The 27,318-nt window shown below is 40.7% G+C and overlaps 1 protein-coding gene across 1 annotated transcript in view; it reads left to right on the top strand.

The window, feature by feature from the left end:
- Positions 1-27,318, top strand: part of LOC311434306 (uncharacterized protein) — a gene marked incomplete at its 3' end in the record, with an annotated part of 247,731 nt that overhangs the window by 143,065 nt on the left and 77,348 nt on the right. The gene's annotated exons all lie outside the window — the stretch shown is intronic.

Here is a 27,318-nt window from a genome sequence, read left to right as displayed (position 1 = left end):
TGTTCATATGTCATTTTTGGTGATTAGGTAATGAAAGCTCAGCTGCCAGCTTTTATGACAAGAACAGTGCTCTCTCATATGTATTCTAGTATCCTGCATCAAAGCAGACTTTCATTTCAGCATCACAGTAGGATGCATTAATCTTTTTTTTTTTTTTTTCTTTTTTTTTTTTCCATCTCCATAGGGCAAGGAAGTATTCCACATACCTTTCTACACAAAGCTGAATGCACACCTCTATATGCAGTACTTACTACTTTAAGAAAATCTAAACTACTACTCAGTGAGGGTAAATCATGCAAAGTCTTTGTTATTGAGAAGAAACAGATGTCCAAAAGAAGAGGAATAAAACCCTCAAATTACTTATGATTTTAAAAGATTAATGTTAAAGCTATAGGAAAAGAATCTGAAGAAACCTAAAAATGAAAATTAAGAGGTGAGGAATCCCCCACAGATATTACATCAAAAGAAATACATCTTCAAAAATTATGTGATTAAGTCTCCTTTTAGTCTAATCTGCACTCTTGTCACTCAGTGTATAGTAGGTTTTTATCACCTGATTTAACCTGCTGGCAACTGGGGAACAAACAGGTCCATCTGCCAGAACAAAAAAGGTTTTGATTGAATATTAAAGATTATTCAAGTAGGAAAAAAATACATACAGAAAATTAGAGAAAAAGATTTCCATCCTCCGTTCCTCTCTCACATCACTAGCGGTTCTGCCATTAGCACATAAATAAAGTATTTCCTTTCTCTAATAGACAACAACAAAAATATTCAAAAAATCCCCAGTTTCAGTAAACTTTTTATCTAATAATAGGTACTTACATCAAAGCAACCAGAAGGAGACATCGTCACAACTTTATCTCCAGTATTAAGAGCACTCATCCTGTGTCATTTTCTTATTTTACCTGATAAAATTCAGGTAAATCATAACTGTAGCCACTTAGACAGAGAGGTGATCAAATAAAGCTCAACTGCTAGGTAAAACAAATACTTTCTGCTTTTCTTGATGTTGTAAGAGAAACAGGCAGAAAAATCCTTCTGTATTGAGATCTGAAAGGGCTGGAAAGGGAAAGCTAATTTAGCAAACCCAGAATGAATTGAGAATGAACTAGACTGCAACATGTCAGCATCTGTGAAGGCTGAATCATGTTTCTGGGCTTATGCAGAATTAAAGAGTCTGGAAATTCTACAGAAAACCTGAACATGTCAGGATGACTCCTCAAAGTCTCTTACTTCTGTGTGATAGAAAGCATCATGTGTCACGCTTGAGGCCTGTTGGTGTCACAGATGGTGGGTTTCTGTTCTCCAGGTGCAGAGTCTGTAAACTCAGCCTAAGTTGAAGATGCACATTTTTCCAATGGCTTCTGTCACCAGAGTGATTAATTCCTACTAGCTAATTTGATCCTTTTGCAAGCAAAACTAAGTGCTTTGGGCAACATATTTTACCTTTTGGGTGATTCCTTTGCTAATATGGGCTGTTCTGGTCTGCCTCAGTGGAGCTGGAGTGGTCAATTCACCACTTAAAGGGTGAAAGTCGGAAAACTCCCTGTTGCCTGCATTCATCAGGAACTCTGGCTGACTAGTATTGAAGAGATGCTATTATCTAAAAAAAAGCAAAACAAAACAAAACAAAACAAAAACTTCCTTATTTTATTTTGTTCTGTTTTATTTATTTTATTTTTTTTTTCCGAAGTGTAATGCTTAGTTGTTGAGATAAAGATGAAGTTATTCTTTTTGTTAAAACTAAACCCGAAAATCTATTCTGGCTGATTCAAAGAACGATAAGAGTATATACTCAGAATTCCAAAATATCCATTGCAGTAGGCAGTGCTTACTCCATGCCAACAAAAAGCATTAGTAGATTCATCTAGAGTACAGAAGTGTTAGACTCTCTTCTAATTTTTGCTTAATTATTGTGTGTTTTCCTATTGAACAGGAGTAACCACAAGCCACAGTGTAAAAGACTGGCACCACAGAGCTCTCCATTGGTTACTATTTTGTTTTGTTCAGATTAAAAGTATTTACTGAAGAGATGCTTTTTCTTTTGTCAGCACGCATAGCATAATGTAATTAAACTGGGAATTCAAGAGGAAGAGAATACCTTTTTGTCCCACAGTTTCAAAAATCTAATCCCAATATAGTTTTTCAGATTAGTCTTCATGGCCCCTTGAGGCCAAATTTACTAATATATTCTAGGGAAACTATAACTTCTTTTTAATAGCAGAAGGCTAGAAATGAGCCAGCTGATATATGTATAGATGCATGGTTCTTGTACATATAAATATACACATACATGCATGGTTACCATATAATTCAAGTCAACGTGATGTTTGAACACATCTTTAAGTGCATAAAGATTACAAAAAGAGAAGGAGCAGAGTGGAGGGGAGAGGGAGGAGGGGAGGGAAAAGGAGAAGGGAAGGAAGAAGAGGGGAGAGCAGAGCAGAGCAGGATCATTACAGAGCAATGAAAAGGGGATATTAATGATTTATCCTTAATTTTGCATTCACTTTGCAAAACTAAGCATGTCTACCATCTAGGCTGTCTAGTCCTCATCCCTATCCCAGAGCCTGATGCATTGTAAATCTCCGTTCTTTGAAGAGCCATGATGAGTTCACCCTAGCTAGAATTTATCCCTCTACTGCTCTCACACACTTAGCTAATGGGAACCAAGTACTCTTTTTTCATGCATGTGACAATGAAGAATTGATCCCTAGGAATCAGAAATGTAAGTTTCATGTAAAATGGATGAGGTTTTGTACTGCCTCTTTTTTGTTGTTGTTGTTCAATTTATTACTCTGTGTTTATGTCATCAATCACTTTGGATGGCACTTTAAGTTACGTTTACTAGTAATGGCAGAGCACCAACTCCACTGAATGCTGTCTCTGAAAGACTGTAGTTCATGTCAGCTATTCCTTTTCCCTTCACCAGCTGAGGTAGTGGCTGAGGCGTGAAAACCCTCCTCCCTATGGGCATCTGTTATAAAGAAGACTCTGTGAACATATCAAATTTCAAAGATCATTTTAACTATTTTTGACTTTTGAATAGGATTCTAGAAATTAACTTACTGCCTTTCAAGTGCATTGGGTATGTGTGCTGATGCTGATTGAACAATCTTTTGCCATTTCTGTTGGTTTACTTAAGATTCTAAAATGAGTACAACACCAAAGAGAAAAGGTTATTTTTATCAGATTTTATTTGGAAGATACATAGCCTCTTAAGAGTGAACTTGGCAGTTGTATCTAATGTAAAATGATTGAATTTACCTATTACACTAAAAGTAACTGAAGTCTTTGAAGCTTGATACCTTACACTGAATCAGGGATGATTCCAACCATGAAAAATTGATCTGTAGAGATACTATACTTATTGTTAGAGCAAACACCTGCACCTTGCTTCTTGTTGGGTTACAAATTATGGAACCTGGGACTTATGAGGTGATGGAGTCACTCACTGTAAAGCTCTGTATTGTGTTTACGTGGCAAGGGTTTGGTAACAGGGGGCTGCTGGGGTGGCCTCTGTAACAGAGCCCAGCAGCTGCCCCATATAAGACCAAATCCAACTCCAACAGGGACCCACTGCTGGCCAGAGCTGAGCCAGGGAGTGACACTGGTTGCACCACTGAGAAAGCATATTTAAGAAACGGAGAGAAAAACAAAACAAAACAAAACAAAACAAACAAAAACATAAAAAAAAAAAACCACATTAAAACAAACAAACAAAACAAACAAAAACAATCAAAAAACAGTTCCAGCCATCTAAAAAAGGGACCTGCTGCTAACCAGAGCTGAGCCAAAGGAGTGATGTTGTCTGCATTTCTTTATGGAGAGAGCATATTTAAGAAAGGGAAAGTACTGCTGCATGACAGCAGTGAGAAACAGCCCTGCAGCCCCCAAGGTAAGTGCAGAAGGAGGGCAGGAGGTGCTCCAGGCACACAGCAGAAGCTGCCCTGCAGCCTGTGGAGAGGCCCCTGGTGGAGCAGGCTGTCCCTTGGCAGCCCATGGGTCCCACGTGGAGCAGATCTCCACACTGTAGCCTGTGAAGGAGCCCACGTGGAGCAGGTGGATGTGGCCTGGAGGAGGCTGTGGCCCATGGAGAGACCCCGCAGGAGCAGGCCCTGGGCCGGAGCTGCAGCCCGTGGAGAGGAGCCCACGCAGGAGCAGGGGTTCTGGGGGAAGTAGCCTCCCATAAGGGACCTGTGCTGGAGTAGTTTGCTCCTGGGGGATGGACCCTGTGGTACGGAGCCATGAGGGAGCAGTTCTTGAAGAGCTACTGCTTGTGGGCAGCCCCCACGGGCTCAGTTCGGGAAGGATGGCATCCTGTGGGAGGGACCCCATGGGGAGCAGGGGCAGGGAGTGACCATGAAGAAGCGGCAGTGGAGAAGCGCCATAGACTGACCACAACCCCCATTCCCCCATTCCCCTGTGCTGCCTGGGGGGAGGACCTAGAAGAGGTTGGATGAGGGGAAGGTGTTTTTAGTTTGCTTTTAGTTTCTCACTGTTCTAGTCCACTAGTGATACGTAATAAATTACATTAATCTGTCTATGCTGAGTCTGTTTTGCCCATGATGACAATTGTGGAGTGATCTCCCTGTCCTTATCTCAACCCTTGAGCCCTTTTCATTGTATTTTCTCACCCTTTTCCTTTGAAGAGGGTTTTTTCTTGAGAGAGTGGTTGTGGTGGAGTTCAGCTGCCCAACAGCGTAAAATCACCACAAGCTCTGACTGAAAAAAAGAGAGTATTATTTACTTTTAGTTGTAAATGCAGTTTTTCCAAACTAAGCAGCATAAGTATACAATATAGAGAATATTTTTGATTTTACAATCTATTAAATTAATAATCAAAACATACACATTACATTACTTAATACAAGGACAAAATATCAGCAAATATTCTTTTTTTTTTTTCCTGCTAACATTCCAATGCAAGTAATAATTACATTCTAGGATGGGTTTTAACAGCTTAAAATACGTCTCAGCAAGCACAAGTCAGTTGTTTCCAGTGCTGTCCATTCAGATGTGCATTTTAAAGCAGCTGAAAACCTAGCTTTTGTGTGGATGAACATTTTACGTTTACAAAGGTAAGCATGGCACTCTAATACTAGGAACCTCAAAGGAACATTATATGACAGAAAAGTTATCACACAGCTTGACACTGCACTGTCAACTGTTCTTCATCTCTGGTGTTATTGCTGACATTTCCCTAGTAGCTTTCAGATGCTCTTTGTATTACCAAAGCTGGTAATGATTCTGTTGCCTTAATTCCTCAAATGACTTCCTGTTACATTAGCAAGGTTCATCTACAGAAGAAAATAGTAGGCTCAATAAAAGCCACCAAAGCAATATAGAATTTCATTAGTATCATAGTCTGTGAATTACAGGTTGTATTTAAAAAGTGCTTAAAAGCCACAATTTTCTTCTATGACTACATTCCGTGCTACCCTCCAACAAATTCCAGTTTCCAAAACCACTGACAGGGTCTTAGCCATGTAAATGATGACAACGCATACTCATTTTTTTTTGTTTATATGCTTATATAGTATATTCTTCTTCTTCAGGATGGGGAGATGGGGGACACACAAAACAAGCACCCACATACAATTAATAGAATATCTCTCAATTCTCTATAGAAGTAGAAATGGAAGCTTGAAAAAGGCATGTAGCTTTGTTTTATCTAGTGAAAAAAAAAAGTCCTTTTTACTTTCCTATCACAAAACAGGCATGTTCAATTACAGCCCTTACAGACTATTACAGATGGTTCTTTCACTGGTAGAAATGTGATTCTGCTACTATTTCAAAAGAAAAAATAAGGTATATTTTCTCTTCTCTACAGAACAACATCAAACACATCCATGAACGTGCAAAAGATGCATACTAATAACCCACATCTTGCTGTTTTTCCAGTAGTTGACTTAATTAGAAATTATTTCCAAATACAGTCGTCTTCACACTTTAGGTCAGTGAGAATCACATTGGTTTGTTTTCTGTAGTTGCAGCTTCAGCAAGTAGACTGCTGGGTGACAAAAGATATTGTCATTGTATGCATTTGTTTTTTTTTTTCTTTTTTTTTTTTCCTTAGAATAAAATGTGTTCACTTTCCTTGGCTTCCTTAAATTATCAACAAAATATACTGTAAGGATTAGTATAACTTTTCTTCAAAGAGCCCATAAATCTCTGACCTAAATCCTCTTTTAAGTTCAGATGGGCTATTCACAATGAGTATGTCTACACGGGGAGTAAGTAGCAGATTTAACTGATGTCAGACATGAAACAAAATACCTGACTATATGCAAGAGCAGTAACTCAAAAGTTTCTATGGTACTATTTATATATGACTATTTGCCTGTAACACTAATATGCTTATAAACTTCTCTAACAATAGTTTATGAGTGTAGGGTAGCATATCTGTATTACTGTCTCTATTGTCTAGTCTAGCATAGATTACTAAAATATCACAGAATCACAGAATTGTAGGGGTTGGAAGGGACCTCAAGAGATCATTGGGTCCAACCCCCCTGCCAAAGCAGGTTCCTCAGAGCAGGCTGCCCAGGTAGGTGTACAGACAGGCCTTGAATATCTCCAGAGAAGGAGACTCCACAACCTCCCTGGGCAGCCTGTTCCAGTGATCCATCACCCTTACTGTGAAGAAGTTCTTTTGCATGTTGGTGCAGAACTTCCTGTGCTCCATCTTGTGGCCATTACCCCTTGTCCTGTCCCCACAGACCACTGAAAAGAGGTTGGCCAAATCCCTCTGTCTCCCATACCTCAGGAGATAGATAAGATAGAACATTGATAAGATCCTCTCTCAGTCTTGTTTTCTCCAGGCTGAACAGACCCAGCTCTCTCAGCCTTTCCTCACAGGGGAGATGCTCCAGGCATCCAGGCATCCAGGCATCATCTTTGTGGCCCTCCGCTGGACTCTTTCCAGGGTATCCCTGTCTTTTTTGTACCAGGGAGCCCAGAATTGGATACACTACTCCAGGTGAGGCCTGACCAGGGCAGAGTAGAGGGGGAGGATCACCTCTCTTGACCTGCTCCTTTTAATGCACGCCAGGATCGCATTGGCCCTCTTGGCCACAAGGGCACACTGCTGGCTCATGGCCAACCTGTCGTCCACCAGGACCTTCAGGTCCTTCTCTGCAGAGCTCCTCTCCAGCAGGTCATCCCCCAGCCTTTACTGATCCTTGCAGTTGTTCCTTCCCATGTGCAGGATTCTACACTTGCTCTTATTAAACCTCATAAACAGGTTTATTCCTGTTCAAATACACCACATGTTCAGTGAACAAAGAGAAGTGCAATTCAACTACTGTACCGGGTCTGGCTGGGATGTTAACTTTACCTGCAGCAGCCCATACAGTGCTGTGCTCTGCACTTATAGGTAGAAGAGAAGTGCTATCACACCAGTGTTGTGTCTGCTGCTGAGCAGTGCTGGCACAACATCAGGACTCTCTCTAGCCCTCCTAGGGGGTGGGCAAAAAAGTGAGAAAAGAAACATCACCAGGGCAGCTGACCTAAACCAACTAAAGGGATATTCTATACCATATGATGTCACACTCAGCAATAAAAGGTGGAAACAGGAAGAAGAGGGAAGGGGTGGGCTCTCATTGTGAAAACATCTGTCCTCCTCCCGAACACCGGCTACATATGTTGAGGCCCTGCTTCAGGGACGTCGTGGTCAAGCATTGCTCATTTGTGGGAAGTAGAGAGTAATTTCTTTTCTCTGCACTTTCACGTAGCCTTTACTTTTTTTTTTTTTTCTTTTTTTCTCTTTCCCCCTTCATTTTCCCCTTTCCTTTTTTTTTCCCTTTAGTTAAATTGTTTAGTTAATAATAATATTTCCTTAATAATAATAATAATTATTATTATTTTCCATTTAATTAAAATATCCTTATCTCAACCCGTGAGTTGTTCTTTACTTTACTTCTTCCCCTCCTCATCTAATGAGGGGGAGTGAGAGAGCAGTTGTGGTGTTTAGCTGCCTAGCACAGTAAAACCACCACAACTACAGAAAGCAGAGCATGAATATCACATAACTGAAGGACCATCTTCATGCTTAAATAGTCTGAAGGCTTCTTCTGAAGATACCTCCTTCTGGTGACTCCATAGGATGACTAAGGAAATATAGCCCTGATTAAAAAACATGGGTGAAATCAGGAAGTGCAAATGTTTAACTGTGGTATAAGACTGCTTCCACCATTTTCTCCAATGATGAAGGAAAGGTGAAGAAAACTATGCAAGGAGCATAACCACTAGGTTATTTGATGAAAAGCCATGCAGATCACAGACACCCTAGAAGCATCAGGGCAACACGAGAATCTAGTAACCTCACCTGTGAAAATCTAATCAATGAACATTGCAGAACACAGAATCAGCTGCTCCTAAAACTACCAGAGGATGAAGACTGGGCCATTGGCCCTTGTATGAAACCCACCAATGTGAATCAATGAAAGAAATAATCTCTGGAGTACCATGTGAACTAAAGCAGGTTGTTGCCTAAAGGGATATAGAATTTATGGGATGAAGGCTTGAAGAGTGCTTGGGGATTGTGTGAAAGTTATTATGAGATGACTTAAGGGGATTGTTTAGGGGAAGGATCAAAGTAGACAAGAGAAGATCAAGAATGGGAAAATGGAAGGCAGTTAAGAGGTGCTGGTGATACGCAGAGGGGATACTGGTGAGTGTACTTGTCTGGCTGATACGTGTACTTCACCACAGTTCACCTTCACCTAATGCCCCCTCATTAGAGCCCTCTTCTGTCTTCAGTGCAAGTGTGCTCTGTGGTACAGGTCTGTGTTCATGAGTGCCACTGAACATGGAGCCAACCTAGCAGCAAGGTGGGAGGGGATGCTCAGTGCCACCCCTGGAGTGCAGTATGGGAGTGGGCTGTGGGGAATTCCAGCTGCAGACACGTGGGTCTGGGGTCAGCTACTAGGTGTGCCACATGTCCAAGACAAGACAGTCCTGCAGTGTGCATGTGTGTTTATATCAGTGAATTGTCCTCAGCCTTATTGCTAGCTGGGCACTCCAATTCAGTGTGAAGTCAAACACTTCAAAGACTTTGGTTACTCTCACTGTAATAGTTAACTTCAATCATTGTACATTAGATGCATCTGCCAAGTTCACTCTTAAGAGGATATGCATCTCTCATATAAAAGGTCCTGAAAAGAACCTTTTCTCTCTGAATCTTAAATCAGGTGGGGGCAGGAAAAATTGCCTGTATCAAGTCCACTGGGTTTGGGTAATTCTAACAGAAACAATCCTGTGCAGTTACTTCAAGGGTGACACTGGGGAATACTGAACCAACTGATCCTCTGATTTGCACCATTACCCAGTATTTTTATATCTTTCTCTTTTGGAAGTGAGTGTCAAACTATATTTTGAAAGACTAGGTAAGTCCAATAGTCTAGTGTTCAGACAATGTAATATGTCTATTTACATAATAATAATAATAAATGACTAAAATACCTACACAGTTGACTGAGAAAACTTCAATCATTAGTTTTATTGTAATTGTTTAAACATTTAGACTTTTAACTTTTTTTTTTTTTTTTCCACACCCTTGTCTTCAGACTTCCAGCTAAACTCAAATGCCTTCAGTGCAATTATCCTGATTAAGGCACTGATATTGCACTGTACTTAAATATACTGTAAAAAATAGGTAAAGGTTAAACTGTGATATTTATTGAGGAGGAAATTGTGTATAACAAGGAAATATTATAATAGCTTATATTTATATGTTAGATTAATATTCAGCTAGGCTACAGCAAAGCAGCCTCAAATAGAGTATCTATCCTTTTCCTGTGTTAAACCTGAGGTATTATTTGCAGCATAGTGGTCTCTGTTAATTGTATGAAAGAAGAGTGAATTTTAGGGACTACAGTTAAAATATTTGAGACAGTTCTCAGCTGCCAGATATACTGTTCTGTCTGTCTGCACTTTAGCATCTTGTTGACATCTTGTGCTTATATTTTTAAGGTTTTATTTGTTTGTTTTTAATCAAAAATTGCTATACTACAATGCAAGGTAAGATTTGGCATACAAGTTTTTCAAATATAAACTTGAAGTATTTACTTACAAGTTGTTTTGGAGTGTTGAGTTTATATATGTAGATCAAATGTGTAAATGCTTCCTCAAGGAAATAATTCTATTTCTCAAGAACCTTGGGGACCAAGTTACTGGAGTTGCTACATTTATATATAAATATATTAAAATGCCTCACTGATGAGGGTGTTACCGAATTAGGAGAAAAAAATTGCAATTTAGAAATAATAACCAACGCTATCTAAAATTAGAAATAAGACCTGTGTCATTTTTCAGGGACCAGATTGAAAGTATAGATAGTACCCCTCTCCAAAAAATAAAATACTATGGCAAATGTTGTGTTGGGTCCTTTCTGGAGATATAGAGGTTAACTGCACTACTTTCACTCTTCCTTTCAACATGCATACAGACACAAACAGTCACTCACAAGGTGACTTAAAAACATACAAAAAAACAAAAAACAGCAACAACAAAACAATTATTAAATGCAGCCAAATAACATCTCTGCTTATGTCTCCACAGTATACTTACATAAAGTATAGAAATGTAATGTGTAGACTCTGTTCCTATTCTACTAAGATGACCTATAATTTTACAAAAAGTTAACAAACAGACACAGCTTGAAGAACAGAATAATAAAGAATGTCTTGTACACTGATTGCAAGATAAAATATTATCATTAGGAGGTGGGAGACCTGCACAGGAGTTGACTGATTAAAACCAACAGACAAAACAGTTCTAAGACATAATTGCTTTCAATTAATTTCCCCAAATGAGCAGAAGTCAGTAGAGGTGGCCAACTAATGGAAACAATCCAGTACCCTAGAGATTAGCCTTAATTAAATGATTTATTTTTTTTATTATTCAATATTTTGTCCTAGGGGGCAGGAGGAAAAATGCTATAAGATACTGCTTCTTATTCAACTTCAAATGATTTAGAAACATTTAATCTGTAGTAACATAAATTTTCAATTTGTGATTACGACGTGGCCTTGGCCTTTTGAAGTTACCTTATTTTTCAGGCATGATGAATGCCTACAGTGTTTCAGAAAAGGAAAACAAAAATAGAAAAAAGTCAAACTTGCTGGGGTATTTAACAGCATAATATCTTGATTAAGCAGTTAAACCCACTCACAGACATTTGGCCAGATTAGAAACAGTTTACTAGTATAGTTCCTGTAATGAAACTCAGGACACTTATCCACGGCATTCCTTAGCTGATGGATTGCAGGAGAGCAATAAATCTGACAAAAACATTAATAGCAGAATCCATCTATAACAAGGCAGTTCCTAAGAGAGTTATTGTAACAGCTTCTGCTGTCGCCTTCCACTCTTTTAAAACTACTTAGGGCAGAGTGGAAACACACAGATTCCTTACTTTAAAGCAGCATGATTTCAAGGGCAAATCAAAGTTAGGCTACTTATATTCTTGTACTTTCTCATTTAATAAAATATATCTGTTTACAGAGAAGAAGCAGGATGGAGATATATAAATGTCCCAGTGTAGAAACAGTAAAATAACAACCAAAAATAGAAGTTTTGCAGTTGTTTATTTTGCTCATTTGTTTTGTTTGTTTTTATTTATTTTTCCCTCTGAAATTGTAGTGACAGATGCACAATTCAATAACATTTTCCAGAGTGAAGACTTTAACACAGTATGTCTTAGCTGCTAAGGAGAAATAAAACAGGCACTGCCATAGTATTCTTAAAGTTCTGCTCTGTTTTCGGCATGACTGTTAATGTAGAAATAAGTAGGTCAAGTTTTCTCTTGCTTCATTTTCTTAATAGGAAAAAAAAAAAAAGACAAGGAATTTGTTTTCTTTAAATACAGGTTCTGTCAAGATCTTATGTTGCCAAAAGGTGAAACAACTTTTATTATTTGAAATTACAGAATGGCCAAGGTTGGAAGGGACCCCTGAAGATCATCTAGTCCAACCCCTCTGCTGAGCAGGATCACCTAGAGCACACTGCACAGGATGGCATCCAGGTGAGTTTTGAATATCTCCAAACAAGAAGACTCCACAACCTCTCCGATCAACCTCTTCCAGTGCTGTCACTTTCACAGTAAAGAAATGTCCCCTCATATTCAGCTGGAACCTCCTGTGCTTCAGTTTATGCCTGTTGTCTCTCATCCTCTTTCTGGGCACAATTAAAAACAGATTGGCTTAATCCTTGCAACACCCTCCACTCAGATATTTATACGCATTAATGAGGTCTCTCCTCAGTCTTCTCTTTTCCAGGCTAAACAGGCCCAGCTCTCTCAGCCTGTCCTCATACAACAGGTACTCCAGCCCTCTAATCATCTTCGTAGCCCTCCTCTGAACTCGCTCCAGTAGCTCCATGTCTCTCTGGTACTGGGGAGCCCAGAAGTGCACACAATACTCCAGGTGCGGCCTCACCAGGGCTGAGTAGAGGGGTAGGATCACCTCCTTTGACCTGCTGGTAATACTCTTCTGGATGCACCCAGGATACTGTTGGCCTTCTTGGCCACAAGGGCACACTGCTGACACATGAACAGCCTGCTATCCACCAGGTCTCCCAGCTGTCTCTCTGCAGAGCTGCTCTCCAGCAGGTCCCCCCTCTCTCCCCCAGCCTGTACTGGGGCTTGGGGTTATTCCTCCCTAAGAGCAGGGCCCTGCACTTGCCTTTGTTGAACTTCATGAGGCTCCTCTCGGCCCAACCCTCCAGCCAGTCAAGGTCCCTCTGAATGGCAGCATTGCCCTCTGGGGTATTAGCCACTCCTCCCAGCTTTGTGTCATCAGCAAACTTGCTGAGGGTCACTTTTCCATTGTCCAGGTCACTGATAAGTAGGTTGAACAACACTGGACCCAGTACTGACCCCTGGGGGACACCTCTAGCTACAGGCCTCCAATTCTCCAACTAGACTGCACCACTGAGTACAAGCCTCTGAACTCTGCCATCCAACCAATTACCAATTCACCTCACCGTCCACACATCTAGCCTGCAATTCCTGAGCTTGTCAATGAGGATGTTATGGGTGACAGTGTCAAAAGCCTTTCTGAAGTCAAGGTAGACCACATTTACTGTTCTCCCCTCATCTACCCAGTTAATCATCTCATCATAGTAGGCTATCTGATCGGTTAAGAATGATTTCCCCTTGGTGAATGCATGATGACTACTCCTTATCACCTTCTTACCCTCCACATACTTGGAGATGACCTTCATGATGAGATGTTCCATCACCTTTCCAAGGATGGAGGTGAGGCTGACTGGCCTGTAGTTGCCTGTATCCTCATTCTTGGAAATTGAAGACAGTCTTTGAGTTGAAGACAATCCTTGCCCCATAGATTAAAATGGACTCTAAATGGACTCACATCTTCCTCTGTTCCTCAGCTTTTTCTGTACATGTGAATGTTAAAAGCCAAAACTTGTTTTTGAACTTAATAAACATTGAGTGACTTACTCTGTGAAACACAGAACTCCCAAATTGTACGTTAGTTTATTTCACAGGCATTTACAAGGTAATTGGCATTGTATAATGCATGGAAAATCAATTCACTTAATTGAAATCTAGTTTTCAGTATGGCTATGACATATATTTTATTATTAAAATAATTTTGTAATGTCATTTGTGTATTTATGCAAGAGATGTTGTTACAGAAGTAATCTGAGTTTCTGTACTGAAATGGATCTTATGTCTTTGTGGTATCCTTCGTGACTTTTTTCCTCTTGTCCTTGTCTTTCCTCATAATGGTACTTATCCAGTACAGCAAAGGAGATACAGACCAAAATTTAAACACTGCATAGGACAGATTGTTTCTGTCCCCACAGGCCTTTCCTTTCCTCCTCAGAACTGAATATAGAGGAGCTATACAATGCCTGAACATTGAATGCATTGCATGGATGATTGACTTTTCTCTGTATTGGGATTTCAAAGGTGCAGTATAAAGACATAGGTATAATGTCAGGCTTCTGTGATTTTATTTATTTATTTATTTATTGTATGTTTTTAAATTATTCCAAGTGCTATAAATCAAGTAAGTGCTAAATGTTCTGAGTATCTTTTTCTGCAGTTAAAAATTCCATCTTTTCAAGTAAATTAATCAGTTTGTTTTCCCAGGCTTCTGTGTCAATATGAAAATGAACATGTTTCCTGTACTGCTTTTGGCTGGAATAGAGATAATTTTCTTCATTGTATAGTATGGTGCTGTGTTTTGGATTTATGTTGAAAACAGTCTTGATAACATATGAATGTTTAGTTGCTGATGAACAGTGATTACACTGAATCAAAGACTCTTCTGCTTTTTGTGCTATCCTGCCAGCAAGGAGGCTGAGGGTGCATGAGAAGCTGGGAGGGGACACAGCCAGAAAAGCTGACCCAGACTGGCCAAAGGCCTGTGCCATATGGCACTGTGCTGAAAAATAAAACCAGGAGAAAGAACAAGGAGGAGGGGACATTTGAAGTGTTGATGTTTATCTTCTCAATAAACCATTCTATGTGATGAGCCCTGCTTTCCTGGAGGTGGCTGAACATCTGCCTGCTAATGGGAAATAGTGAATCAGTTCCTTGCTTTGCTTTGCTTGCATGTACAGCTTTTACTTTACCTAGTAAAGTATCCTCATCTCAAGCTACAAGTTCTCACACTTTTACTTTTCTGATCCTTGTCCCATCCCACTGTGGGGGGAATGAGTGAGTGGCTCAGTGGTGCTGAGCTGCCTGCTAGAGTTAAACTGCAACAGTTCCCAATTTTTCTGGACATATATAGGGCAGTAAGAAAATAGACCCTGAGGATTTTGGGTGTAGTCAAGGAAGTGGCTTCTCAGACTTTACCTTACACCTTAGCCTGTCTTCCTGGGCCACTGCTTACAAAACATTAAAGATTGGATTTGAATATTTGAACAGTGAGAGGAAGTACCGACTTTGCACTTTCCCCTGCTATTGCTAACTGTGCTGGAAGAAAGAGGCACCTGTCCTTTGTACATCTGCCCTGACAAATACAAAGCTCTTACGTTGCAGAGCCTTAGTGCCTTTCCTTTGGAAATATTTTTAACCACGTTGTTGGAATATTGGAGCACTGGCCACTGCTGAGATCCCAGGCTCTTGAAAGAATTCTCTCAAAGTGGCGCCTCTAAAATTTATAGTGTTTTTCCATATATATTTCTTTCTTTCTGCCTTCTTCTCATTCTCCTCAAAGCCTATTCAGAGTTATTCAGGAGTAGGAACTGAACTGAAAGTCTGCAGTCCTAGTAAAGGTGATGGATCTTCATCAAGCTGATGTACTGGAACTTCAAGTGCTGGATCTTTGTATGCATGCCTAGGTTGGTAAGTAGTTAATCTGGCACTATTCCAAGGCATGAGCTTTGTTTTTTCCAGACCTGTATGAAAATGGTACTCTATAGCTGGCTCCTGAGGCCTTTGTGGAACATGCTGACTTGCTTTTCCCAGCTCACTGTAACTAATAGAGTTTATGTAGATTTTCTTCAGCAATTCCATCCATAAGAATATTCTGGATTTATAGTTTAGGAATGTGTTCATGACCTAAATAGAATTCTCAAACATAATTACATTCCCAGCTTTGCCTTTACAGAGAGCTGTAAGAGTCTGAGTTATTGGCTGGAGTTGTGCTACTAAACACATGGATTCTTTGTTTCTGAGTTCAAGTGACAGAAGCTGACACATGTCCACAAAAATATAGCATTCAACTCTAATATGGGACCCCAGGTGCTGTACCAGGGCCCTAAGATATAAGTAATTTTTGAGGGTAGCTTTTTCAGTCTAAACTACCTGCAATGTGAGGACTGTTTCAGCTTAGTGGAGTTGTGTCTTGTAGAACGACACAAAAATTATGGCAGGAGTGGTGTGCTAAGGTACCAGGGTACTGTTAGAAGACTGTAGAGAGAGCAAAGGAAGCCAAACCTAGTTCACTCTTGTCCACTAGTTAGTGAGAACTGGTATCCTATTCACTGACCCCTACTGGTTTACATTATTCAGTGAATCATGTCCAGATAGTGTCTGGCAGAGAGATTTTTCTTCAAACACGCTTCTAGTTAGGAAGTGTGTTAGAAATTAAACTGTAAGAATGATCAGGTCTGTCTGTGTCCCGTCCCGTCCCCCCCCCCAGCATTCAGCACACTCCTGATTTACTCACTGGCTTAAATGTAGCCACTGAGCCCATCACTGGCTTAGTGCTGCAGCATCTTTTGATGGCAGCTGGTTTGGATGGCAGGTGTCTGGTAATGTGTGCCACAGCTCATTCTGGGCTTCCCACTGTGTAGACTTTTTTCTTTCTCAGAGCTCTGTCTTAATCTATCAGCCCCTTGGGTTTATGTACTATTATGCACATTTATTTCCTTGCTTTACTTTTGAGCATTTTCCTTTCCCTGTATAGAAAGCAGGGGAACAGCATCATGCTAGGTTAATCTGACTCACTACGCCAAGGTGTTTCTACTGAACAATGTTGCATTATTCTGTCTGACAGATAAATGACAGACCTGTGACACACAGACTGACAACCCTCTGATATTTTCCATGTTGTAGCATTATTTGTAGCATCAGTAAGTCTCTATAAGCTGCTAATAGCTGAGTTATAGCATTCAAGTTCTACAAATCATTCAATTTTTTCTCCACAGTTGTATTGGGTGCTTAGTACACCACAAAGTGCTACAGAAGATTTGACAGGATGGATCACTTTTGTTTTCTCTAATAATTTTTCAAGTTAAAATATTAAAACTTGCCACTTTTAAATCCACCCCTGTATTTCTGTCTCCTTCATGCTTGATCGAATCATTGTTTTGCTTTTGCAGAACAACAGGTAAGCATGATTCTGTGTCCCCTACCCCTGACAGCTCTACCAACATGTGACCTTCTCAGGGATACATCCTTATGGGACACCCCTTCTTGGCACCATATCAATTATTCTGGTGAATTGTCATCAATGATTAGCTGAAGGTGAATATTTCTTTAAAAAAGAAACCTTTCAGTAGGGCTCATTCACTAAAATTTTGGTCATTTTGAACCTGTCAGTTTCTCTACCATTTCATTCCAACAAAGTTAGTTTAAATATAATTTCTGATTGTCCGATCACTGAAAAAGAAATTATGGTTGAAGATTTTATCTTTTCTTGTCACAAGGTTTGTTGTACTACTTGTCCTCTCCAGACTATGATTTGTCTTCATGACTTTTATTGTGAAAAATATTTTTGGATTGACTGAGAGTATTCTCTGCTTCAGAAGTCCTACAATGGCTCTCATTTCCTACTAACATAAGCCTCTTTCTCCCTCTAAAGATAAAAATGATATTCACGCAATATGAGAAAACCTAACAATGTCCTTACAATGTTTATTGATAACTAGCTATATATATATTCTGGAGTAGTGTATTTTTTTTTTATTTTTTTTTATTTATCAGACAAAGGAAAATCTTCTGTAGAAATAACTTTCTCTACTATTAAAATAAAAGCAGTGACTACAGCAGCAGTAGCAGTATGAAGTCTTGAAACCAAGTAGTATAGGATATTCTGTAAAATGTATCCTTGATTGTAGAGTCCCTTTTACTTAATATTTTGGTGGTAAAGGAAAAGGAAAAATAAATAAAATAAAATAAAAAGGAAGGAAAAAATGTAATTCTAAACTTTTTTTTTTTTTTTCTGTTTGTCCCACATTTCTATTATATATTTTGCTGTACTAAAAATGATGTTTCACCAGCTACCCATCCAGCCAAAACAGTTTCCAATGTTTGACATACTTGCCTGAAAAAAAAAAAAAAAAAAAGAAAAAAGAAAAAAGAAAAGACAGTATTTAGCTACATCTATTTATTCACATTAATCCAGAAAGTTTTTAGACATTCAGTTGTTTTGATAAATTGAGAACAAGGGAGTAGTAAGTCTTGCCTAGTATAATGAAAAGTTGCAATTTTTAGAAATAAACTCTGCCTATTATGGGTACTACTGTTAAAGTCTTTGTCCAATGCTTGTATTTTGTAGTCAGCAAAACCTTGTTAAAATCTTTAATGTGTCTTACAGGCCAGATAAAGGGAGGCAGCAATAGACTAAGCAATTAAAAAAGTGAAAGTTATTAAAGTTCAGTGAGTGAATAGAAAATTATGACAAACCAAAATCAGAAGCAAAACTGTATAAACAATTTGTCAGTGCCTGCATTTGTCATTCCTAATGACATTTCTTAGTGTACTTTTAACAGTGTTAGAATTGTTTTGAGAAAATGTTCAAAGAAAATAAAAAATCCAGAAACACCTGCAGAAAGCTGATGAAGACAGCAGCGGAACGAAGAGAGTGTATGAGAACTTGAAAGACTTATGTTTTTCAAGGTTTAATGAGAAGCAGTTAAGATTTTTGAATTTGTAGCAGCTGTATAAGTAAACACTATGTTTGAGTCAGTTTTCAGGAAAGGAACCAGAATAACTGAATCACAGAATGGTTTGTGTTGGAAGGGGCCTAAAAGATCACCTAGTTCCAACCCCCTGCAGGGACACCTCCACAACTTCTCTGGGCAACCTGTTCCAGGGCCTCTCTACTCATCTATTCCTTAAGGAATTTCTTCCTTATATCTAATCTGAATCTACCCTTTTTTAGTTTAAAGCCATTACTCCTTGTCCTATCGCTACATAAAGAGTCCCTCCCTGGCTTTTCTATAGGCCCCCTTTAGTTATAAGGTCTCCCTGGAGCCTTCGCTTCTCCAGGCTTGACAGCCCCAACAGTCTCAGCCTGTCTTCATAGTACAGGTGCAGCATAGTACAGTCCCTTGATCATCTTTGTGGCCTTCCTCTGGACTCATTCTAATACTTCCATGTCCTTCTTGTGCTGGGGGCCTCAGAGCTCAACACAGTGCTCCAGGTCTCAAATGCTCACAAGAACAGAGCAAAGAGGGAGAAGCACCTCCCTTGACCTGCTGACCACACTACTTTTGATGCAGCCCAAGATATGGTAGGCTTTCTGGGCTGCAAGAGCACATTGCTGGCTCATGTTGAGCTTCTCGTCAACTAACGTACAAAGGTCCTTCTCCTCAGGGCTGCTTTCAATCCATTCTCCACCCAGACTGTATTTGTGTTTGGGATTACCCTGGCCCAGGTGCAGAACCTTGCACTTGAAACTTGATCTTGTTGAACACCAATGAGGTTTGCACAGGCCTGTCTGTCCAGATCCCTCTGGATGGCAAACTGCATATTCAGCTGTGTGTATCAGCAAATATATATCCAGCAGTTGAACAAACAAACACCTAAGACAAGGCGACCTACGCGTCGCATTGCCACATCATCCTTCAAAAAAGAAAGAAGGGCTATTGTTATGGGGGGCTCCCTCCTGAAAGGTACAGAGGGACCGACATGCCGACCGGACCCAACCCGCAGAGAAGTCTGTTGCCTCCCTGGGGCTCGGGTGAGAGACTTTGCCAAGAAAGTCAAGCGCCTGGCACGGCCCACTGACTAATACCCGCTACTGGTCTTTCAGGCTGGTAGTGATGAAGTAGCAACGAGAAGTCCGAAGGCGATCAAGAGAGACTTTAGGGATTTGGGGCGACTACTTAGAGGATCAGGGGCGCAGGTTGTGTTTGCCTCTGTCCTTCCGATAGGGGGGATCGAAGCTGAAAGGCGTGCTGTTCACATAAACTCGTGGCTTCGAGACTGGTGTGACCGGCAGAATTTTGGTTTCTTTGATCACGGGAAGGTCTATGCTACACCGGGCCTGATGGCACTGGATGGGATGCGCCTCTCTCGGAGAGGGGTAAGGATCTTTGGTCAGGAGTTGGCAGGGCTGATAGATAGGGCTTTAAACTAGAGTCAAAGGGGGAAGGGGCTAAAACCAGGCATGCCGGTGAAGACCTAAGGGATGGTACGCTAGAATCAGAGGGGCTGTGTGCCAGTGAGGTCCTTCGGTCAGGTGCTGAGTGTAAGGAGACGCACTTGAAGTGCTTTTACACGAACGCACGCAGTATGAGGAATAAAATGGATGAGCTAGAAGTCCTGGCCCAGTCCCGCAACTACGACATCATCGGCATAAGCGAAACCTGGTGGGATGAGTCCTGTGACTGGGGTGTTGTGATAGATGGTTACAGGCTCTTCAGGAGGGACAGGCAGGGTAGGCGAGGTGGTGGGGTGGCGATGTATGTGAAGCAGGGGCTGGACTGTGTGGAACTTCAGGTCGGCGATGGCAAAGTTGAGAGCCTCTGGGTAAGGATCAAGGGACGAACGAATAAAGGGGATGTCGTTGTGGGAGTCTATTACAGACTGCCTGGCCAGGACGATAGCGCCGATAAATTATTCTTTACAGAACTAAGAGAGGCCTCGAGATTAACTCCCCTTGCCCTTATGGGGGACTTCAACTTGCCAGATGTTAACTGGGAGTGCCACACAGCTGACACGAGCAAGTCCAGGAGGTTCATGAAGCACCTAGATGATAACTTCTTGGTGCAGGTGCTAACGGAGCCAACTAGGAAAGGTGCCCTCCTAGACCTGTTGCTAGAAAACAGAGAGGGTCTGGTGGGAGATGTGGTGATTGGTGGCCGCCTCGGTCATAGCGACCATGAAGTGGTTGAGTTCAAAATTTATGGTGACAGAAGGAAAAGTGCCACCAAAACCTCATCCCTAGATATGGGGAAAGCGGACTTCAGGCTGCTCAGGGAACTAGTCAGCAAGGTCCCCTGGGAAACTGCTCTTGAAGGCCTCGATGTCCACCAGTGCTGGTCATTCTTTAAGCGATGCCTCCTAGAAGCACAAGATCAGGCAATTCCTAAATATTGCAAGTCAGGCAGGCGGGGCAGGAGGCTGGCGTGGCTGACCAGGAACGTTCTAATGGAGATTAGGCGGAAACAGAGAGTGTTTCGCTACTGGAAGGAGGGCCAGGTGTCATGGAAAGAATACAGAGATGCTGTTCGTGTTTGTAGGGAGAAAGTTCGTGTGGCCAAAGCACACCTAGAGTTGAAGCTGGCTGTGTCTGTGAGAGAAAATAAAAAGGGTTTTTTTAGATATGTGAACGGAAAAAGGAGAACTAAAGAATACATAGGGGCGCTCCTTGATAGGGAAGGTCTCCTCACAGACAATGACATAGGCAAAGCAGAGACGCTTAACGCCTTCTTTGCCTCTGTCTTCAATGCCGATGATGGGCTTCGGGACCCAGGGTGCCCTGAGCTGGAGGACCGGGACAGTGGGGATGACAAACTCCCAACCGACCCTGAACATGTGCGGGATTTGCTACTCCACCTGGATTCCTACAAGTCCATGGGTCCGGATGGGATTCATCCCCGGGTGCTGAAAGAGCTGGCGGACGTCATCGCGGAACCTCTCTCAATTATTTTTCAACGATCCTGAGAATTTGGAGAGGTCCCGGTAGACTGGAAGCTGGCAAATGTTATGCCGATTTTCAAGAAGGGTCAGAAAGAAGACCCTAGCAATTACAGGCCTGTCAGTCTCACGTCAGTGCCTGGTAAAATCATGGAGAAGTTGGTTCTCGAACTTATTGAGGTGCACCTGGGGGACAAAGCAGTCATTGGTCCCAGCCAGCATGGGTTTGTGAAGGGTAGGTCCTGCCTAACTAACCTGATTTTCTTTTATGATAAGATCACCCGTATGGTGGACCAAGGGAAACCAGCTGATGTGATTTTTTTGGACTTCAGCAAGGCTTTTGACACGGTTTCCCATAGGATCCTACTGGACAAAATGTCCACCATACAGCTAAATAAAAACATCATACGATGGGTGAGCAATTGGCTAACGGGCAAGGCCCAAAGGGTTATGGTAAATGGGGCTGCGTCAGGCTGGCGGGCAGTCCCCAGTGGGGTCCCTCAAGGCTCCATTTTAGGGCCGGTACTTTTCAATATTTTTATAAACGATCTGGATGTAGGAATAGAATGTATTTTGAGCAAGTTTGCTGATGATACCAAACTTGGAGGAGTTGTGGACTCGAATGAGGGTGTAAAGGCCTTGCAGAGGGATCTGGATAGGTTGGAGAGCTGGGCGATCACCAACCGCATGAAGTTCAATAAGAGCAAGTGCCGGGTCCTGCACCTGGGACAGGGAAACCCTGGCTGCACGTACAGACTGGGCGACGAGACGCTGGAGAGCAGCCTAGAAGAGAGGGATCTGGGGGTCGTGGTAGACAGCAAGTTGAATATGAGCCAGCAGTGTGCCCTGGCAGCCAGGAGGGCCAATCGTGTCCTGGGGTGCATCAAGCACGGCATTGCTAGTAGGTCAAGGGAGGTGATTGTCCCGCTCTACTCAGCGCTGGTGCGGCCTCACCTCGAGTACTGTGTGCAGTTCTGGGCACCACAGTATAAAAAGGACATGAAACTGTTGGAGAGTGTCCAGAGGAGGGCTACGAAGATGGTGAAAGGCCTGGAGGGGAAGACGTACGAAGAACGGCTGCGGTCACTGGGCCTGTTCAGCCTGGAGAAGAGGAGGCTGAGGGGAGACCTCATCACAGTCTACAACTTCCTCGTAAGGGGGTGTCGAGAGGCAGGAGACCTTTTCTCCATTAACAGCAGTGACAGGACCCGCGGGAACGGGGTTAAGCTGAGGCAGGGGAAATTTAGGCTTGACGTCAGGAGGGGGTTCTTCACAGAGAGGGTGGTTGCACACTGGAACAGGCTCCCCAGGGAAGTGGTCACTGCACCGAGCCTGTCTGAATTTAAGAAGAGATTGGACCGTGCACTTAGTCACATGGTCTGAACTTTTGGGTAGACCTGTGCGGTGTCAAGAGTTGGACTTGATGATCCTTAAGGGTCCCTTCCAACTCAGGATATTCTATGATTCTATGATTCTATGATTCTATTTAGACATGAAATAGAAGGCACAGTTTTGTTTCTTCCTCAGTTTGACAGATACAAAAAAATTGGACAAAGTTCAGCAGAGGGCCACCAAGATGGCTGGAGAACTCGGCATATGGGGAAAAGTTGAGAACATTGGGACTGTTCAGCCTAGAGAAGAGAATACTCAGGAGGATCTAATCATAGCCTTTCAATACCTAAAAAGTTGCTACAGAGAAGGAGATTCTCCCTGAATATGGATGCACAGGCCAAGCAACAATGGGCACAAGTTGCTGTAGGAGAAATTCAGGCTGGGTACGTGAAAAGAATTGCTCAAGGTGACAAAGATTAAATTTTTGAATAGGTTGCTTGAAGAACTGAAGGGATCTCCTTCACTGGAAATATTTGATACTTGGCTTGACAGGGCCATAGATGCCTTATGTAAAACCCTACTCTTAATGATCAATGAGATCATGTGCTCTTCAGGGGTCCCCACAACCATGAACTGTTCTGTGGATTTGAGGCTCAAAGTAAAGCACTAGTGTGGAAGAGGAGGAATGAAGAATCCTCCTGAGTTTGAACTCTCATGGGATATATCAAATAATCGAGATTAATGCATTTTTAAATGCTCAGAAACTTTTCCACTCTGAATCACACAGCCCTTCCCTGAGGCACCAGTCCTGAAAAATAAAAAATGATGTTATGTTTATTGGCAGCACAATTTAAATGCAATTTTCTCTTGTCACACTGACATGAAATAATTGCTTGCACATTCCCTGGTTATAAATGGTTCAGTAACATTCTTGCTTGGCTCATTTATTTGATTCCATGCTAATTCTTTGGAAATGAGAACAGGACCATATCCCCAATTTGTACAGTATGTTAAGTATTTTTTCCATCCAATGGGAAATATATCAAGGGTGTTTCTTTAGTTGGACCATAATTTTCTGTCTTTATCACAATCATTGATCCAGCATAACTGCATGAGAGTTTCAGGCCTCAGTTATTCTGGATGTGGCTGGCTCCTTGCTCAATTTAATCGACTATGTGTTAACGGTCTAGTGAATAATTGAAGGAAATTCTTTTCCTTTTATGTCAAGCAATTTCCCTTTCCATGTAAGACATGGAACATCAGATGTGAATCCAAATTAAAAAAAAAAAAAAAAAAAAAAAAAAAAAAAAAAGATAAAATCAGAGATTTAACCACTTATCCAGTGCATTTTAATTAATATATATTTGATTATATATACTTTTATATATATTTGTGTCTACAGGTTTGACAATGCACCTGCAATTAAGAGAAATTAGGATAAATTAGGAGAAAATACAGGACTATCCTTAGGGATAGCTGATGGTATTTATTATTAATTCATATGCCATTGTTTGGCTGGGTAAGACTTTCATAAATTTATCACATGGTTGGTAAAAAAAATGTTATAAACATTTTCCTATCAAAAGTAAATCAAGAGGTCACTTAAATCAAGTGCTTTCAGAGGGGCAATGTAAGCTATTTTGGGAGAAATAATAATAAAACCATGTCTGATTTAAAATCATATCAAATTCTCTTTCCTGGGCTTTTTTTTTTTTCCCCGTCAGTTTGTATTTTGCAAAGTAAATATTTTGGAAAGGAGCCTGTGTTTTCCATGTCAAGATTTTCATTTTCTTTTTCTTTTTTCTTTTATCTTTTCCTTTTTTTTTTTTTCTTTTACTATATGTTTTACTTCTCACTTCTTATTCCAAATAATAAAAAAGGAAAAAAAAACTTGAAAGAAAAAGAAAAGCCCAAACCCCATAACCATTGAAAGTGCTGAAACTCCTCTTTATTTCCTTACTTAAGGGATCAGCTTCAAAAGTAGTGCAGTAGGAATAAAAGGGAACAGGAAGGGTGTTCTGATGAACACCTCTGTCAAAAAAAATGAAGGTGGGTTAGAGTACACACTTACCAACAGTGAAGATGAAAACAAACCGGGGATGGGGGGGTGAGGGGTGGAGTGAGGGGGGATAGGAGGGCCAACTGATATGTTCAAGGGCAGGGCTGCCATTTGTAGAGAACTGAATGAGTCCACTAATCATTCTATTCAATAAGGACAAATGCCAGCTATGGGCTGGGGGCTGAGAAGCTGGGGAGAAGGTCTGTGGAAAGGGCCCTGGGTTCCTGGCTGGCAGTAAGCAGGACAAAAGCCAGCAGTATGCCCTGGAAGCAGGGCCAGTCAGCAGCATCCTGGCTTGTGTTAGCTACCCCATGGATTGAGGGAAGGGACCAGCTCCTACAGACCCCACCTGGAGTGCTGGCTCCAGTTGGGCCTCCTAGTAGAGCAGAGACTTGGAGAAAGTGGGAAAACTCCAGGGAAGTCTCCAGGATGGTCAGAGCAGGAGCAGTGGCCCTGTGTACCAGGGCCAGGGGAGTAGGGCTTGGTGCAGGGCCCCAACAGCCACGCACCCCATCCACATGGAGGTTGCTGAGACCGGGGACCCCAACTTATCTCAGGAGGATGAGGGACAGTGGGCAGGAAACATGGGACGTTCAAGATGGACGAAAAGAAACAATTTCGCACCATGAGGGTGGTCAAGAGGTGAAACAAGTTTCCAGAGAGGTTGTGCAGTCTCCATCCCTGCAGGTCTTTTGAACGTAAGGCTGGACTAGAGGTGTCCTGAGGTCTCTTCCCATCTGAGTTATTGTCTAATTTTATGATTTGCAGAAAAAGGGAATCATATTAAAAATGAAAAATAGGGTAAGATAAGTGAAGTTAAAACGTGCATACATTCTCCCCTCATACAAAGGAAATAGAAACTTTTTGGCTTTAAACTTAAATATATATATATATATATGCTAATAAAACTGGAGCAAAATTTTCCATCAAATATTGTGTTTTAAATCAAAATATATATATATATCTGTTCAGTTCTAGTTTTTGTTTTCAGTGCTTACTAAAACAACTGAAAATCCTATTGGACTACTCTTGTAGTTAGACTAATCATACATGGTCACGAATAGCGTGGGATCAGACCTTTACAATTTGCTTCCTCTTCATGTTCTGGCTATGGCCAAGGTTCTCCTTTTCCTAAAACTGAAGTGGATTCTTTGAGCACCACATGCATTTACACCAAATGTGTGTGGATACTCCACCACATGCATTTACACCAAATGAAAATATGTACCTTTGAATATTTTTGCAATCAGTATTTGTAAATCTTGGTGAGCTAAATGTTTTTAGTGAAGTGGGAAAAAAAAAAAAAAACTTTCAAAATAAACATCTTCTAATGAAGAGAAGTGGGTTTCCTTTTCTTCTGCTGCTTCTTCTTTTTCTTTCTTTTTCTTTCTTTCTTTCTTTCTTGCTTGCTTGCTTACTTGCTTTCTTGCTTTCTCTTATTTCCTTTTTTTCTTCTTTTCTTTTTTTTTTTTTCTTTTTCTTTTTCTTTCTTCCTCTTTTTTTCTTTTTCTTTCTTCCTCTTTTTTTTTTTTTTTTGGTTTTGTTTTGTTTGAATTATGCTATTCAACTGATAACATTTAAGATGATTTCATAGACAAATGGAAAACATAAAAAAAAAAAAAAAAGAAACGAGGGCTAAAGAAAATGTTCTCATTTTTGAGTCATAAGCCATTCACTTGAGCTCATTCCACTGTAGAGTGCATCAGACATTGGAAAGCTAGACAGATGGCACTAAATGATATCTTGATGATTACTTCTCACAACTTTTTATAGATATTTAAAGACTTCTTTTTTTTTTTTTTTAACAGAGTATGATTTTTATGGAAACCTCCCTTACTGAGTCATTTTCAAGCACATTATTTCATTCTTACAAGAAAAGTGTGGTGTTTCTAAGACAATTACCTGAATATGTGATATGGTTTTCAGTTTATGCAAGGATTTCACACAGACTTCTATAGACGTATGAGCTCTTTCTCGACTTCTTTCATATGAAAATGTGTTTCAAGCATGCATTTTATTTTATGTCATTTGCAAACAAAGCTCTTCTGAAATCACTACATACAGTCAAAAGCTAGAGAGAATGGAAAAAATGAATTTCCCAGTGGAATTCTTTAGATTAAGTATTTCATATTGTTACAATTTATCATACGAATTCCTAGAACAAAATTTCAGAGGATGATGTGAAATAACATTGCATTTCATTTAGTCAAGGGGCAATTTAGAGAGGAACGATGCCCTGAGACTTTTTGTAAATTCATGTATCCTCTTATAAGCATTATAATTTACTCTTTCATCTGCAGAAGTCAAAGACATTGAAAAAAAATCTTTTATGACCACAGAATTTCAACCCATTTTCAATTTCTATCACTTGAGTTAGGGAGAAATTTAGGCAAATGCATGAAATAGTATATTGTTGTCTTTTAACACCATATGCCCCATATTGTGTCTGTGGGTAAATACATATCTTTGCCAACATCTGATGGATTGTTACCTTTTACATTCACAAGTTAATATCTCTCGCAAAAAAAAATCTCAAAATCCTTTAGAGAGAAAGCAATATAATTTTGTTTGTTTGTTTGTTTTCCATCTCCTTATAAATATGTGTGTATATATATATATAAGCAGGAATAAT

Source organism: Aythya ferina (genome assembly GCF_964211825.1).
Source record: "Aythya ferina genome assembly, chromosome: 1".
Taxonomy (NCBI): domain Eukaryota; kingdom Metazoa; phylum Chordata; class Aves; order Anseriformes; family Anatidae; genus Aythya; species Aythya ferina.
The sequence above is the reverse complement of the archived record's forward strand: the minus strand, read 5'-3'. Positions and strand labels throughout refer to the sequence as shown.